Source organism: Tachypleus tridentatus, chromosome 10, assembly GCF_004210375.1.
Source record: "Tachypleus tridentatus isolate NWPU-2018 chromosome 10, ASM421037v1, whole genome shotgun sequence".
NCBI lineage: Eukaryota > Metazoa > Arthropoda > Merostomata > Xiphosura > Limulidae > Tachypleus > Tachypleus tridentatus.
This window is the reverse complement of record NC_134834.1, coordinates 129108968-129128200: the sequence shown is the minus strand read 5'-3', so window position 1 is coordinate 129128200 and position 19233 is coordinate 129108968. Positions and strand designations below refer to the sequence as shown.

Sequence of the window (19233 nt, the reverse complement as noted above, 5' to 3'; positions counted from 1 at the left end):
CACCAGTTCCAAGATCATATGGGACAGGATTCGAAAGGTTAATGGGCAGTACAATTCTGTCCCCCTCTCGATCTTACTCTCTGATGGTCAGGAGGTGACTGATGTTCGGAACATCGCTAACACTCTAGGTGAAAGCTTTTGCTGGGTATCTAGCACTTCTGCTTGTTCCTCCACCTTCCTGGCCATCAAGACTCGGGCAGAACGATCACCTCTTTCCTTTCGAACTGACTGTTTCTTTGACTATAATTGTCCCTTTACCCTGGTGGAACTGAAAATGGCCCTTCATCAGTCTGCCAGTACGTCTGTTGGACCTGATGATATTCATTATGACATGCTGCACCATCTATCTCCTGCTTCTCTTGATGTCCTTCTGATTGTCTTCAACCGGATCTGGCAGGAGAATGTTTTTCCTGATGCCTGGTGCCAGGCTATTATTTTATCCTTCTCTAAGCCAGGGAAAGATCCCAAGATTCCTTCAAACTACCGTCCAATTGCTTTGACGAGCTGTCTCTGTAAGACCTTAGAAAGGATGGTTAATGCTCGTCTTGTTTGGTTCCTTGAATCAAACAACCTCCTCTCGACCCACCCAGTGTGGGTTCCGTAAGACAGCACTCCACCACAGACCACCTAATTCGTGTTGAAACATCTATCAGAGAAGCCTTTCTCAACTGCCAACATCTTGTATCAAAATTCTTTGACATAGAGAAGGCTTATGACACAACATGGAGGTATGGTGTTTTGCGAGACCTCCATACATATGGGTTACGTGGCCATCTACCCATGTTTATTAAAAATTTTTTAATGGACAGGAGATTCCAAGTTCATGTGGGTTCGACACTTTCCCGTACTTTTGTACAGGAACTTGGAGTCCCTCAAGGCTGTGTTTTGAGTGTCACACTTTTCAGTATAAAGATAAATGCCATCACTGAACAACTCCCTCTCACTGTTGCGAATGGGCTGTATGTCAACGACTTTCACATCTCATGTCAGTCGTCAAACATGAGATATATTGAGCGGCAACTACAAACTGCCCTCAATCTTGTACGGAAGTGGACTCTGGCGAACGGCTTTAATTTCTCTCTCTCTCTAAAACCGTATGCATGCACTTTTGCCGTCGACGGGGTATTCACCCTGATCCTAAACTTCATATCGATGAAGTTTTGCTGCCAGTGGTCTCGGAAACGAAGTTCTTGGGACTTATCTTTGATCGTAAACTGACCTTTATACCACACTTAAAGCAGCTTTGGGTCAAATGCACAAGAGCACTGAACATCCTCCGTGTCCTCTCTTCTTCCAGTTGGGGGGCAGATCGTTGTTCATTGTTAAAGGAATATCGTGCTCTTATTCGATCGAAACTCGACTATGGATCAATGGTCTATGGCTCTGCCAGACCCTCGGCCTTAAAGATGCTGGACCCCATTCATCACGAAGGACTTAGACTCTGCACTGGGGCTTTCCGTACCTCTCCAGTTCAAAGCATATACATTAAATCTCATGAACCTTCTCTACACCTTCGCCGTTTGCAACTATCTTTACAATATACTTCGAAACTTCGTTCGTTACCAAAACATCCCACCTGGGAATGTGTTTTCCTTCCTCGGTGGGCAGTACTTTTTCAGAACAGACAATCTGTCATTGCTCTGTTTGGCCTTCGCATCCAGGTGCAATTGGGTGAATTGGGTCTGTCCTTGGATAACATTGCAGATTCCACAGGTCAGCCCATCCCACCATGGCTTATTACAGCCCCCAAATGTGACTTTTCTTTCAGTCACCTAAAAAAGGCAGATACTCCAGATTGGAAGTACCGTCTTTTATTCAATGAGTATCTTTCAAACACTCATTCAGTTCCCATTTATACAGATGGTTCCAAATCAGGTAATTCAGTGGGCTCTGCTGTGGTTTGCTGTGGTTCAGTAGTTGCGTGCAGAATCACCTCTACAGCTTCTGTATCCACTGCTGAACTGTATGCCATATATCTTGCCCAGAATCTTATTGCAGCTGAGCAGTACTCCAACTGCACTATTTATACTGATTCACTTAGTTCTATACTTGCCTTGGAATTGCTACATGTTGGCTCACATCCTATTCTCACTGATATTCAAAACCGACTGGCCCATTTCTCATTAACAGCTACTTCAATCTAGTTTTTCTGGATACCAGGCCATGTTGGTATTCGCGGGAACGAGCTTGCAGACATGGCAGCTAAATCTGTCTGCTGTAGCACCATCACCCCTGTGCCTATTCCGTACATGGACTATGGTCTTGTCTTCAAGGCTCGGCTCCGTGCCAGCTGGCAGTCCACTTGGAGTGAGCAACGTGACAACAAACCTTTTCAAATCAAACCCTATATTGGACTTTGGCCATCTAGCTTCCATAAAGTTCGGAAGGAGGAAGTTATTCTCACTAGGCTACGCATTGGTCACAGTTTTTTAACTCATCATTTTGTTTTATCTGGAACTGATGCACCAATGTGTAGTTTGTGTAACACTCAAATCACTATCAGCCACGTTTTACTTTCTTGCCATCGTTACAATTCTCAACAACGGCAATATTTTAAACATATTTTTTCCCAGGGTCAATCTGTAACATTGGACAGTGTTATTGGTGATGGTGTCTCTGTCCACCTTGATAACGTTTTTAATTTTTTAATGGCCATTAATCTTTTTAATCTCATTTAAGTGTTGCATATTTATTCATTACACCTTTTTAATTGTGGTTCCTTTTTTACAGTTTTAATCTCTCTCATTCAATTTGGCATTGGACAATGGCCCAAACATTAAATAACTCGACACCAGGAAAGGCCAACTTCAGGTGACTAACGCTACTGTTTGAACTACTCGTTAGTCGTCCTGGTGAGTTGTTATTGTACTTTTGCTGCATATCATTTCACACTTTTACTACTTTACCTTTTAGTACTGGCCATATTGACTCATAACCCGGAACCAGGACTGGAAAGACCAACTTCAGGTGGTTGACGGTGGTTTTTATACTTACCTGTTAGTCTTCCTGGTGGGTTATGATCATTACCATTTTGCTAGAGTAAATACTTTACAACTTTGTAGACTGGATGTCACCATTGGTTTTTACGCCATTTTCTGTTTTAATTGCTGTTTTGTTTTTACCTTTGTTTACTTTTACAAATTTTACTCCATTTACTTGACTTTTATCTTTTTTCTGGACATTTGGCAACTCATTATTACGATTTTGCTCTGTGTCTTTTAAAACTTCTATTATTTTACATTTTGATAATGGCTGCTGTGACACATAACCCGAAACCAGGACTGGAAAGGCCAACTTCAGGTGACTGACGGTGGTTTTTGAACTTACCTGTTAGTCTTCCTGGTGGGTTATGATCATTACCATTTTGCTGGAGTAAATACCTGACAACTTCTTATACTCTGCTTTCTCTCTTAACATTGTAGACTAGGTGTCAACATTGGTTTTATACTTTTTCGTTTCACCTTCATTTCCTTTTATGTCTTTTACTACTTTACTTTATTTTTACATTTTTACCGGATGTTTGGCGCAGATAGCCTCGCTGCTTTGTGCCATAAAACACTAAATCAATCAATCAAAACTTACTAATTTTATTGTGATTGAATTAGAATTAAAATGATAAACTGTATTTAAATGAAAGAATAATTAAAAGAAAACTTTATTTCAAGAGACAGGAATTAAAATAAGCTGTATTTGTAATTGAACTTTACAGTTCATACTCAATTACTTGAAGAAAGATGAATTCGTGATCAGTAGAAGCAATTGCTTGGAAGGGCTAAAAACATTTATTTCACCTGATTCAATAACAGGAATAAATCTGTTAAAAAAACATTATTTCCACAACTCAATTTGTCCATAATTACCATAAAACAAGGTGATTAGTGACACTTGATGACTCAATTCTCAAACTTTTTGGCTTGAAAACAAATAAAATTGGTGAATAGGTAGCTTGATTGTAGATGAATATTATAATTAAACTGGATCTTGTGGCTAGACCATTGTACTTAGGAATTTTTTAAAATTTATAATATTTTGGTCTATAATCACCCCATTACAGTGGATATGAATGAACAATAAGAATTAACTACAGTCCTTTGTTTTTCTAACACTGGGAATCAAAGGATATTTAAAATCTGCAAAATTTATAAAGAGAGTATACTTTATGTAATGGATTCACTAATGTTTATTTATTTTAATACTGCTGTATCTTTTGGCAATACATATTTAGAAATCTGTGTATCTTGCACTGTTAAATGGCTTCTGTGAAATTCCCACCTATTCCCTAAATCTGTAGAAGAGTCTCGAGTAGTAGGGATCAACAATGTACTATGTCTGTATGTAAAATGCCACTTATTGCCATTAGTGTGGCTAAGTGAACTTCAGTAAACTTTACCTAAAATTTATAAATCAGCTACAGTTAATATACAATAAACCTCATAAGATGTAACTGTGATAATTGCTTATCAATTGGGAAATTACACATATTTGACTAGGAACACTTATAGATTATGAACATTTAACTTCAGATGTTAGAATTTCTATAAGGACATTATATATCTTTTTCAGTGAAAAATCTGCTTGTAAATGCAGGGTGTTTGGAAAGTCACTGTGCACTTATATATTTATTAACAGACATGTTTCAATATAGAATACAGGAGGTAAATATGAATGACAATTATAAAGAATGTTGAAAGTGACTCCTGTTGGCATCAATACAGGCCTGGATCCTTCTTATTTTGTTTCTAAACACCACTATCAGTTGCTAGCTTGAAATAGACTGAATAAAATACGATTACAAAACTGCACAGTGACTTTCCGAACACCCTGTAGTATAAGGCAAGCCACAAATAGAGAGCTAACTTAACTAACTACCTGTTAAGTGAACTGCACTGATATCTACTCAAAACTAACTCACTTGTAGTGAACTATCGACAAAATATTCAGTTTTAGACCAGATAGAAGACTCGGTATTGTTTTTAACTTTCTAAATTTTTGATACATATTGATATACATTTAACTTCTAAATTAAAATTTAATTTGGTGTCAGGCTGTTTCAAGTTGTAATATGTAACCTAATAAATTTGAAGCTCGACCAAGGTAAATCATAATTTGCACCATAATAAATTGGAGGCTCATCCGAGATAAATTATAATACATAACACTTAATATGTACTTAAAAATGATGAATAGGAAACATCTACCCTTTTCCAAAAGTTGTGAAAAGAAGATAAACAGATGTAAACTTAAAATGTAGGTACAATAAAAGTGAAAAGTTATCTATTAAAAAAAAAAAAAGATACACAAGTAATAAACACTCTTACTCAAAATGATGTAGAAAAAAACCTAAGAGTAATTTATGTTTTTATTCTTTTAAGTTATACTTTATTAATATCTCGTACCTGACACACAGAAGCATAGTGCTTGATGAACTTTATTAAGTGGTGTTTTTATTTACTTTTATTTATAGTGAAATAGGAAAGCTATGAACAATATAGAACAATAATATTACCACGTATACAAGGTATAACTAGTCAGGTTGCCAGTGTATTTAAAAAAACGTTTATATATATGTATATGCAATCAAATTAAGTGTGAATACAACAAAATATATTTGTCAAACTAAATATACAGTACTATGCAAAAATGTTAGCACAAAAGAATGTTTTGTCATTTTTTTTTCCATTTTATGAGGCTAATTCTTCTATGCTGTTATAGAATGTAAATTTCAACACTATGGTAATGTTTCTCCGATCTCTTTTGACAACTGAATAAGCCAGGGTAAGAATTCCCATATACTTGTACCAAGGTCATGTTGTAAGGGTTCTGCTTTAATGAGCACATTGATCAAATTTAGGGACTGAAATAACTGTCTTAATTCTATAGAAAGAAGTGAGCATATGGTACTGGTATATGCTAGAACAAATCAATTTAACAGAACTCCACAAATAAATTTTGATAAAAAAAGTGTTTTTATCACTACACATTGTTTTGTTATCATGCCATGGTTAAAAAAAACATAGAAAAACCTTTACTTCAATCTTCAAATATTGTAAAGAGATTGAAATTTGCTAAAGGTGTAAAAACAGGACTGTTTATTATTGGAAAAGGGTGTTGGGGGGGGGATGATTTCAAGTTTGAAATATTAACTTCTGTTGAGGTGACAGGAGAGATTTGTAAAATAGATGGAATAATAGATGAACACGTGATCAATCAGACACTAAACCATCGTGATGTACCCAGTGGTTTGCATATTATTGGTAAAGTATTCTACTACAAAGAAGACAACAACCTCAAACACTCATCCAACTTGTGTAGAAATTATTTAGCTAAGAATGAAACTGCTGGATTCATTTAAATGATGCAATGATCCACACAAACACCCAATCTCAACCCAGTTGAGCAAATCTGGGATTTGATATATCAAAAACTTGGCAAATCAAAAGTTACTTCCAAAGAAAAGTTCAGGCAGTGTTGCAACATATTTAATTAAAGACTGTCTGTAGTTATTAAAGCAAAAGACACACAAAAAATATTAACTTACTACAGAACTCAAACATTTCTGAAGTTTGAAATGCACTGAATAGAAAATCTAGTGGTAATTTCTTATCACAAGTATACTTATAATAATTTTTCATGTGTTTGTAACAGTTGTTTACTTACCATAACAGTTGTCAGTGTACCAAAAAGCTTACAAAACATACAAAAAGATAGAGAAAACATGTAAAATAACTGGATATAAACTAATAGTCTGCTTTACAAACCACAGAAATCCATGCGTAGACAGAGAAAATAAGCTTGCAAGAAAGTTAGCTCTCATAAAAATGAATAATTACATATGGAGAGAACTTTAAATGACGCAAGAAATGCAAAAACAATAAGTAGAAAGAACACATAAAATGTTAGATGGTTAGGGAAATGTAAGAAGATATATAAAAGCAATAAGGACCAACTGATTTAGAGAGAATATTCAAAGTGGTAGAAAAAACTTTCTTTGAGAGTGTTATAATATTTCTGTGTATTTAATAAACCAAATTATTTTCATTTACATTTTACTAAATAACTTCTACCTGATACCCAAAAGCTGAGTACTTGGGATGTGTCTTGGCAATTGACGTTTCTAATTAGTTTTATTCTATATGCAATAGGATTGTTTAGTGATATAGTACAGTAATATTACCACATATGAGGTATAACTAGCCAAATCACCAATGTATTTATTAAAAAAAATAATAATAATAAAAAATATTCCTATTTTCAAATTATTTAACAAAATATAATCAGTACCTCTAAGCACTAAAGATATAAAATATATTGTACAGGAAAACGAGAATATTCATCGGGAATGGTATATTTGGTTGTATAGGAGTTTTAAAAAACCCTTGCTTTGATCTTTAAGTATCATAAAGAGATTGAAATTGACTAAAAAAGTACAAAACTGGTTTGTTGATGATTGGAAAAGGGTGTTATGGACAGATGAGTTAAAGTTGGAAATATTTGGTTCAAATCATTGGTTGTATGTCCAGTGTAAAAAAGGTGGAAGATACTTAACTCAATGTATAGCATCTACATGGAAGCATGGGGAAGGCAGTGTAATGGTTTGGAGGTGTTTTTCTGCTGAGACAGCAGAAAATATTTGTAAAATAGATTGAATAATGGACCAGCACATGATCTGCCAGATACTTATCCATCATGGTACACCCCGTGGTTTGTATATTATTGTTAAAGGATTCTACTACCAAACACCCATCCAAACTATGCAGAAATTATTTAACTAAGAAAGAAGTTGCTGGAACCATTCAAATGATCCAGTAGCCCCTACAGAACCCCAGTATTACCTCAGATCTGGGATTTAATATATCAAAAACTTAGCAAATCAAAAGTTACTTCTGAAGAAACTTTATGGGAGTGTATTAGAGACATTTGGAGTAAAATCCTGAAGACACTTTGATTAAGTGCATTGAACAATACCTGAAAGACTGTTTGCCGTTATTTAAAGCAAAAGGGGGACACAAAAATATTGTTTGCTGAACTGAAGCACTTCCACTGAGTTTCTGTTGTATTAAATATGAAGATTAATAGTTTTGATGTTTCACCTGCAGTTTACCTTCCATTGTTATTATGAGTGGCTTGAAATCTAATTTTTGACTTTGTCCTAAAACTTTTGTATGGTACGATATGCACTATGGTATTCAGGTAAACTGATATTCAGTAGGTAGACGAAAATTTAGTACATGTTTATGATATTTTAATATGTGAAAATTAATATACTTCATATATATGTTCTTCTATAGTTATTATTAAAGGGTAAATAACAACTCTTGCACTTGATATTTAAGTGAAGCTTCTGTTAGTTGGAAATTAATTTAATAATTAGTTTCATCTTTTGCAATATTAATGTGTTTGTATTTGTTTCTCTAAATTCAAACAATTTTTTGAACAGTTGACTTAGAGCAAAATGAAGATACGGAATTAAAGTTAATGCAAAGGTAATGAAAATGGTTTCATACAATGTGAAAAAGCAGATACATTACCTTAAGACTTTCAAAAAAAGTTTGTGTGTGTGTAAATATATCTTAGATTTTACAAAAGTAGGAATATTATAGATGTTTAAAAATATTAAAGCATTCATACTGGAGCTCTGTTTGAGCTGTTTCACCATTGTTGATTAAGATTTTATAAATAAACTATATAATTGTCTTTGGTAGGTGTGAGGACTTAAAATCAGCTAAGGGTCTCCTAAACTTTAGTTCTGGAAGTATTAGACAATCCGTGAGTTCTGAGTCAGTAATAAGTTTAGTAATTTTAAAATAAATTAATTGCATAAAATTTCTCAAACAACTTTACACTTTCTGTAGGAGAGATATGTAGCAAAATGATTACCACTTTTTGATCTTAATGTGATCTCTAAAAATATTCAGGTTTTAAGGATACATACTTTTAATTGTGGAATGGTATCATTATGACAAGTACATCACTGGCTTTACAAAAAAAAGTGGTGTGTATTAACATTATTCTTTAGTATGTTCCTATAACTCTTTCATTTCTTGAATACAATACTAGCAATTGGCCAATTGCAAATATTTCTTAGAATCATTGTTGGATTATTGTTTGGAGTTTATCTACAAATTTAGCCAATGATTAAGCTTATGATAACTTTTAAGCATTTTATGATTGATGTAATCTATTGTCAAAAGTTAGTTTTATCCTGTATGAATGTTTAAAGTTCTACATTTATAGCAATACATTTGAATTTTGTGACATTTTCATTTTACTTACCAGCATTAATCAGTATTTCATGTTTCTAAAGTCTAAAACTGAGATGTGTAAATTTCTTTCAGACACATTCCTGTAATACGTTTTTATTTTTTTAATTTAAAGGTTTCATTTTGGATCTTAGTATTTTCTTGAACAATTTAAAAGCACACTGAGAGCAAAAAGTTTTTTTGAACATATTTTGAATCTGAGAAAACCACCAGGTTTCATTTTAGAGCACCTCCAGGTTTTAAATATTCTTGATATCTTTGCTTATTTTACCCCATTATTGGTGCAACATATTTTCTGATTCACTGCCATCTTGGAGTCATCTCATGCTTCTGTTATTATTCCATTAAGAAGTGATCAATAAAGAAATGTATCTTAGCACTCTCATATGTAAAATATGTGTGGTAAATTATCTCTCATACATATTATACTATGACAGAAATTGTATTTTCTTTCTATGCTACATTAACAATACATGTTAATATCTTGTTTGGCTGATGCTTTAGAATGTAAATTCTAAATGTTTTACATACACACATTCTAGCACTTAGCTGCAATAAAATATATTACATTGATAATATTCTTAAAAAAAAAAACTACTGAGTAGATGAAGGTATACTTCAGTTTTTAATTATTGATAAAGTGTATTAATTATGGACCTGAAATAAAAGTGTAGTTTAAAATTCTAAATTCATAAATATATTGTCATATGTATTATAAACTGTCTTATCCAAGAGTATAGTGCTACCATACCTATAACTAAAGCAGCAACTATTATAATTAATAATGTAAAGTATCAAAATAAATGTGTTAACAAATATCAATCTACTTGAAACTAATTGAGTATATAAATTGAAACTTTCTTGTCAATGATAAAAACTTTTCAGGATGAAAAGAAGTATTTTAATGTTTTTAAAACTGTTTCACATCAAAATTTTGATTATATGAATTTAATTAAGCTGAAAGTGAATAATGTTTAGTAAGTTGTCCAAAATTTCATTCAGAAATAAAGAGATATTAGTGACACCTCTTCTGATTGAGAGAAAATTAAAATTATTATTCAAAGTTGTTTTGGAAGTGAAGCAAAATGTCAATTTTACACCAAAGTTACTGTTTAATTTAATTGTGTTTGGAATATTATTTGGTAACCTAAGAAAAAGAGAAGGAATTGAATACTTTACCAAATGGAGAAAGACATATATATTTTCCCATACAGTATTCTCCATTCCCTGACAATATTAGCTTTTATAGAATGCATGTTGTCTCCTGTTCATGCCCTTAGTCTTCCTGAATTTTTCACACCTTTTACAGGCATATGCAGTCTAATTTTGATCACCTCCTCCAGAATTTGCCATGCTTTTCAACACCTTCCCAAGGATTCTGTTCAGCCTTTGTTTTTTGGAGCTTCTCAGGTGTGTGTTTTATCTCTTGATGCAGTTGTTTTCCATTCACTTTTGTTCAGGTTTACACTATGCTTTTTCTATCCTGTTTGGTGATGACATTCATATGCCTGTCTCTTGTGGGCTTTGAATTTGTCCACTCTTTCAATTTTTCAGGCAGGGTTCCATCAGTTGTGGGTTCAGTTTACCTATTTATGGGGATGGGCTCCAAAAATATCCTGTTCATCCTACTTTTTTCTGTTTTCCAGCATTGGCTTTCCTGTTTCTATTTGCGGGTTTTGCAGGAACCCTCACGTGGTTGCTGGAGATAAATCCCCCTGCTCTTCCACTTTCGGTTGCATGTTGTCTTAGCTATGGCTCTACACACATATCTCATTTCTCTTTTAGAACTTTTATGGGCCACAATGCTATATTCTTGTGAACCCGACACCAACTTCCATACATACTAGTATTTTTTATGGTCCTGTTTTTGACATTTCCAGTTTGACATGATTATTGTAACCTTGGTGGGTGGCTTCTATCAATCTACCTTTTCATACAAGAAATCCAATGTTCTCAAGGTTTGACTCTGAACCCTTTTTCCTGACCTTACCCTATCCACCCCTGTCTCTAATAGATTGCTATGGTACCACTGTTTGCCATTTTTCCCAACAATAAGTGACTTTTTTTTCTTCTTCCTTGGAATCTCTGGTTTGTCAGTGTGTTTGAGGCAGTTCTTGTCTTCCTACCCTAACAGGTGTCATTCCTACTCCATGCAGGTTTTTACTGCTGCCAAATTGTCCATTGATCTTGCTTCCATGCCATCTGTTTTTTGCCAAGTATTTGCACAATTGCTTAGCATATTCATATCCTGGGGACTGCACTTCCATTTTTACATAAACATCTGGCTTCTTCCTATTTCCAAATGAGAGTCAGCCAGTCCTACTCCTCAAAGGTGTGGTTGATCATTTTGGAAGAGGTCTTTCTTTCATCCTCTTCAACACTTTGTACATCTGGGTATTTTCTTCAACACCAGTCTCAATTGAAGTCTACTTTTCTACAGAGCTGGCCATTCTGATTGCACTGTTTACTCCTATACTTTATACTAGTAAGGTTCAATAGCTTTTTGGATGATGGTCACCTCTAACATATCATTTAGCAGGGTGTATATGCATTTGTTTCAGTAGGCCTTTCATGAGCAGTGGACCCTTGGATGCTTCTGTTTATCTTCTTTTCCCTTTGACCTCCAATGGCACGGCAGAATGTCTGCACACTTATACTGCTAGAAACTGGGTGTCAATACCTATAGTGGGCAGAGCACAGATAACCCTTTGTGTAGCTTTATGCAAACAAACAAATACCCTTTCTTGTTGATTTTTGTTGGTGTTGGACAAAGCCCATATGTTGGCAGCAACTTCACTTCTCTTTCATGTTCCGAGTTACAGATGTTTCCTTTCAGAGCTGGGGTGCACAAGCAATTGCCAAGGGTTTTCAGTACATTGGTCTGTGGAAATTTCACATCAATTTTCTTAAACTCTTGTCTGCTCATTGAGTTTGGATCATTTTTCTTTTACCAGTTGCCAGCAGTTTATGATCCATTCTAACATTTCTACAGGATGAGTTATACTGTTTTCTTTTGCACTATGAATCTTCTTTCTTGGATTCACACACATCAAATTATTTTGATGTCATGTCATGGATGCTTGTTCTCCTCTCTTTGTTGAACATCTTTCCTGTCTGGATTTCTTATCACAGGTGTGGTCCCCACATCCTGCTATTTTCAGTGTCTGTGTTTTCATTTAGGTATGCCCTTTATTGATGCCTTTACCACTACCCTCAATCCCAGTTATTTTCATTTTCATCCATGGTTCCCTTTCCTACAGCCTTTGCTGATGATACCTTCAGCTGTGATTGGTTTCATCTGTTCCTTTATTTACCCTTTCATCCATTTACTTTCTGTCATCTCCTTCATCCATTCATGATCATTCTGGTTGCTCCTACCTGACCTATGGAACCTTGGTTCTCTCAGTTTCTGCAACTGTAGGTGGTACCTCTCCTTACTTTTCCCTTCCATCGCAACCTGTTTCATCAATCTAATCATCAGCACTCCTCTAAATTTTCCAGTTTCTCTTGCAAAGTAGTTCACATTTAGCCTGTTTCATTTGCTCTTCTTTGGCCATTTATCTATCCAAGTGGGGCATTGATTTAGGGTTTCAGGCTTCTCCAAGTTTAACACATGGTTATTTGAGGAGGATTCTTCAGTCTTCTGAATTTCAGGTGTTGGGTGGCATAACACCCCACTCTTTCTGTTCTTTCCATTTCCACATGGTCCTTTTCATATTGATCCATTCCTTCGTCCACTGAGGCATCTGTCACTCCCAGTCTAGGACATTATTGTGGTCCTTCCTGCTCTCACCTTACCTCTGTTTGCACTTCTGTCTCTGTGTTTCCCTGGTTCACTTCCTTTTGGTATATTTCTTCCTCCTTTTGACCTGCAGTTTTCATAGGTTGGATTATTTTGCCTTAACATTACCAGATCTTAGTATCACTCCTTCTCCCTTATTCTTTATTCATGTCATGCTTTCCCTCCTACAGCCTATGTGAGTCTTGATGTTGAAGTCTCCTTTCTCCAATCTGCCTGTCCTACATTTCTAATTTTTCCCTTCCCATTGTTATATGGGAACCTGTTTCTTCCTTTGCAACTTACCTTTTCCTGTAATCTTTCCCTGGTTAGTCCTACCTTCTTGTATTTCATGTTTCATTCAGGTATTTTATACCTCCTTGTCTCCTTCCTGACATGATCTCTTTCATGTTTCCTCACATCAACTACATCAACTTCCCTTCTACCTTGCCTCTCATTTTGTCAGCCATTGGAGGAGATTCTATTATAGGAAATGTGGATAACTTCACACAAGTTCATTTCTACTACCTACACCACATTGGTTTTTGCTTCCTGTGGGTCTTTTCCTGACTTCAATGCAGATGTGACAAGTAAGTCTTTATTAATGCTTTCTTTTCTTTCAAAGGCCCTTGCTTCAGTTTCACTTTGGATCCCACTGTCTGACAAGTGGTACCTGACCAAATGTTCTGTTTGTACTCAGATGGGGTCAACTTAAATGGCTAAAACCATTCACAGATATCCTTCCATGAGATCTTCACTAGGCTTTGTTAATTTCTGTATTTTCATGGTTGTGTATGCTCACCCTTAAAATTGGGTGTTTCATAAGATCACTTGTATGCAAGTTCCTCAAGATACTTGTATCATAACACATCTTTCCCAGACTGCACTATCCATGGACAGCATGGATAAAGCAGAAGGGATGCTGCCCATCCCTTCCATTGCCTCAGTTGACTAAATCATTGTGGTATGCTTTTAAAAATACTGTTTCATGATCACCTATTGGGTGTTGCAGTCCATCCACACTCCCTAATGCACTTTTACTCCCTTTCTTCTAATGGAGTGCGGGAGTTCTTGCCACTTACCAGTACCAAGCAAGTTTGGAGAAGCAAAATAATGAATTAACTGTGGCTGTTTCTTAGAAGTTTTGCATGTTGGAAAATTTATCATGGAGCTCAGTTTTGTGAAGGTATGAGTACTTGTATTGCTCATATGTTATCTGCTGCAAGCTAGAATTACACGAGGAACAAGAAGCCTATTTTTTTTGCATTAGTATTTTGTATTGAAACATTTTTCACATTTTTTAAAAAATTGGAAATTCTGTTTACAGTCAGTTACAGTAAAATATTCAAAAATATAAGCTAGTTGGTTATGATAAGTGATACTTTTCTTTATTTAAATGTGAATAATATCTCCAAATGACTATTTTCAGGCATATGTTTAGACCATCTTCACACTGTTTCGATTGATCATTATTTTTATATTTTTACAAGTTATTTCTTCTTTGAAAATAATTACAGACAACTTTATTGCATTAATGTATATATTGTATATCCCATTTATAACACTATCTTTTGTTCCTTTTGAGCCTCAATTTTAAGATGGAAGGAAGAAATTAAGTGTATTAACTTTTTGTTTATCTAGTACCTACTTCACTATCTAAAGTCTGTTCAAGACTGGATAGCACCTGATATTCTTGCCAAACTACCCTTATTCAGGACATGTTGGTCTCTCCTGTGCGACTTCTATCACTTACCCTCCTGTCTTCGCTATAAACCACAGCATGTTGCTGTAGCTATCATTTACTTAGCATTAGAGTGTTATGGTGTCACTGTTTCATTACAACAACGATGCTGTACTGAGATGGCATGAGGTAAATATGTTTGTTTTTTTTACCACAGTGTAAGATTCTATGCATAAAAACTGCATTAATGGGGTATGTGTTCATGTCTACAGACAGAGGCATACCACCAAACTACTGTAAAATATAATTTGAACCCAATATGATGTTCTTCACAAATAAAATCAGTGCAGACAAGAATGTAACTCACTTTGATTTCTTCTTTTTTTTTTTAATTAGAAGCAGTGTAGGTAGGTGAGTAAAGTCTTAGTTATTGCTTAAAAACATTTAATGGGGATCCTAAGATCCTTCATATGTGTCAGTGGTACAAAATAAATATCAGTGTCAAAGGAAAAGAAAATATTAGTTCTGATATATTTTAATTAAAACACCTTTTAAATTAATGTTTTAATATATTAACACTGTGGGTAGAATGACTGAAAAGGGAGACATGATGTGAGTTTGGACCTATTTTCATGTTAGTCAATACACTTGCAGGTAACAATGTTGTGCATGGGTGCATAATTTTCCATAAAAGCAGGAACAACAACAGAAAACAGTGTATCTCAAGGTTTTATCATGTAAAATAAACATACTTGAATATTTGGGAATAGGACCAAAATTTCAGTTTTTCAGCAATTCAAAGGTTTGGTTGTTTGAGCTTGGACAGATATAAAGACACTTAAAATGATTTCAGACAATTATATTACATTAATATATATATATATATGTTGTATATCCCATTTATATGTATTTTGTTGCTCTACCATACAGCAACAACAGCGTGAAAGTAAAAATAAATTATTAAATTATTATAAAATATTTGGGAATTAAAGTAAGAAACTGCTAAAAAAATAATTACCAAAAACATTTGAATGTGTATTAAGAAAATTTTATTGGTAGTATTTTGTTAGCAAGTAATTAAGATTAAATCATTGCTTTGGTTGTAAATGTTTAACGAAATACATAAGCAATTTGGTTCTATATCCTAAACATCTCCATACAAATGAAAAAAAAAAGTTTTGGTTTATAAAATGTATAAATTCATTATTTAGACTTTAGATAGTTTGGAAATTTTTGTTTTAGACATTCTGTGAAGATCTTGGCAAGGACCAGTTGTGGAAAATAATGGAAGACATCTTGTCTGTGTATGATGCAGAATTATTAGAGAATTAGAGATGAAAACATTTTATATATATATATATTAATGAAGGTTGTTGTACTGCTTTAGTTCAAAAATCTGTATTTGATTTACAAGATTAAATAAAACCTTAATTATTTATTTACCAAGTACACAAATTTCAAGAAAGAAGTCTGTATGTTTTAACATCATTCCAATTCTGTGGGGTTTGTTGTATACTTATGCCTCTAAAGCTTTTGCTCATTACTAAACTCATCCAACAAACTGTGACACACCATACAAAATACTGATATAAATGTTACATCAATTTTTTTAGATGTCTTAGTTGTAAAATAACTGATGTGGTAGAAAAGGTATTAACCAAATCTACATCATTTTATAAATTATTTCTTCACTTCAATTTTTAAAATATAATCATCTCTAGCTCATGAAATAGTGTTGTACATGGATTTAAACTAGGTCCAAATGGCTCATTCCCTAGGGAATTGTTTCTGTTGGCCTTATTGTTATGGGATTGAACCTATTTAGAGAATGATACACAATACAACAATACTTACTCTGAGCTTTCTTAAAATATCTTCAAAACAATTAAGATTTTATTAAAAATTATAAATATTTCATTAAACAATAAAAATTATTTTAATTTATTTATTTTTTTGTACTGTAGCTAATTATTTCCACTCACTGAATATTTGGAGTATCATAATCAAAGTACTGTGCAATAAAATGTTTAAAATTAAAAATAGAAAAAAAATGTTCATACCTCTAAATTTTTCATCAGATAATCTTGGTCTTCTTCCAGTAATATTCTTAATTGTAAATTTTTACTTTCCTCTCCTGTCCTTTTGCCTTTGTCAGAATGTTGGGTCTTTCACCTACCTAAGCCTGATTAACTGAGGCAGTTTGACTTTATAAAATTAACCTATCTAAAATGCATTTGAAAACAAATAATGTATCATTAACTAAAGTATAAAGTTAAATACAGCTTAACTGTCTGTTTAACATTTATAAGTGAGAAAATGCTGAAGTCCTAATGAGGACAGAAGCAGCAACAATGCTAATAGTGGTTTGACAAAATTTGTATGAAATTCTTTGCACCAATTTCAAAATAACTATTGAGAGATAGTATCTTAAAACGTCTTTCTATTAGTTATTAACATCTAACTATAATTGGCTGAGAAATCACAAACATGTAGAAAATGTGCATGGCATCTGTCAAGAGTTCCAAGAAACTTTTCTTTTCTCAAAATATGCCTTAAAGATCTTGAAACCTGGTTTCTAGCATTGTTAGTCCACAGACACACTGTTGTACCATGAGGAGCTTCTGGTTAGTATTTGTTTGTGCATGGTGGTGCTGTAGCTAACAGAATGGGTATGGGTCAATAATTGACTAAAGTAGTAGTCTTTTCTGACATTTTATGTGTGTTATATACAAAGTTGCATCTACTATAGAGATATATTATACAGGTAGTTTCACCCATCTATCTCCATTGATTTAGAGTTCTGCAATTACAACCAAACAACTCGAAATATGTTGTAATTGTAGAACTCTGAATCAATGGAGATAGATGGGTGAAACTACCTGTATTACATATCTCCATAGTAGATGCACCTTTGTATATATCACACATAAAAATGCAAGAATATAAACATCTTAATCTATAATAGTCATTATTCTGACAAACTGTGGATCCACAGGTCCATAGTTTGATCTCATTACAATAACAGAATCATCCATTATACTTTTGGGCTATAAGTTCATTATAAGAGTGATAGCCCAATAGTATTATTTAATTAAAGTAGCCAAAGAATAGGTGGTGGATGCTTTTATGAACTGCCTTTACCAATTCAAAATTAAGAATGGCTAACATGGATAATCCTAGTTTAGCTTTGCAAGAATACTCAAAACAAGCAATGGTGTGAGAAGAATGGGGGAGTGTTGTCTCTCTCTTTGGAAGCCCAAGTTGAGTTGGCATACTCAAGGTAAAATATCTGGAAACCTCAAGATATGGCATATACTTTTATTGTTTTACATCTTATATAATTTTTCTAATGACACATTTGTCATCACTTAAATTATGACATTTGCCAACTGAACTGCTGGCTTATCAGAAGCATTTTCTATACAGATTTTTGTAATGTGTGCCCAAATCCTTAAATAGCCTTGTCATTCCAATTGTAGCTTGAATTGGTCACTGATTTTGAAATTCCATCAAGAAACTGCTTTTTTTTTTAAATTGAGAAGTTTACAGCAGTAATCACTGGTGTATTGGTCAATGTAAGAAAGGCATCTTTTGAGGTTAACTTCAGAAATAGAACATCAACTAAGTGGGAAATAATGACGATCAATTTGAAATGTACAAATATTGAGGCAAGCGTATTATTATCACTATGAAAATAACTAAAAATTAAATTATTCATCAATTCAGACACAAAGAGGGTCCAAGCTGCCCTGTAGTGCAGTGTTATGTTGGAATTCTACAGATAGCTATTGACGTTCATTATGTTTTTCCATAAGATTTTCACATTTTAAGATTTAGTGACAATGCACTCATCTTCCAGTTAAGAGATGATTTTTTTAGGTTAATAGTTAGAGATCCTACCATTCTAAGGTGGAATTCCTAGGAATGGAGAATGATACAGAAGAAACTTTAGGTAGGCACAACATTAACATTAGTTGAGACAGGGTTCGATAATACGACTGTGTGTTGTAGGTTTTAAAGTTAGTGTTCTTTATCTGACAGCAGAAGCTTCTAATGGTTTAAAATGTAAATCTGGTTAAACATCAGGTATATGAACTCATACACCACTAATGAGATATTCAATGTAGGTTGTTTGTCTTTAATGTTCCAAACATGATTATAATCAAATTTTTTCATGAAAGCACAGGAAAATGTTAAAATAGTCAGGATTAAGACTTGGCACAAGTTTAAAGCAAAGAGTATACCTTACCAGCTTACTGGATAATTAATTCAGAGTGTTTCAAAGCATTGTCTGGCACAGAAACACTGTTTAAATCTTCCTGTAAATGGGGCTTGCCTGGTGGCATTTTGCAGAATCTTGGCGATGTTTAGATTATAAAATAGTTAGAGACAAAGTTAGTTCTCTTCTAGAAATTAATGTTTATTTACCAGGCATCATAAGAGACTGTTCAAACAGTACCTTGTTTTCCTGTTGTACAGTAATTATATCACAAAATAATCAATCTAGGCTGAAA

General features: G+C 33.9%; 1 pseudogene across 1 annotated transcript in view; it reads left to right on the top strand.

Annotated features, from left to right (window-relative positions):
• The window catches only part of LOC143228507 (cyclin-Q-like), a 78102-nt pseudogene extending 62051 nt beyond the window's left edge, over nt 1-16051 (top strand). Inside the window, exons 5-6 of the transcript XR_013015342.1 lie at nt 14680-14908; nt 15962-16051. The product of XR_013015342.1 is annotated as a cyclin-Q-like (transcript). The remainder of the gene's footprint in view (nt 1-14679; nt 14909-15961) is intronic.
• The last annotated feature ends 3182 nt before the right edge of the window (nt 16052-19233 follow it).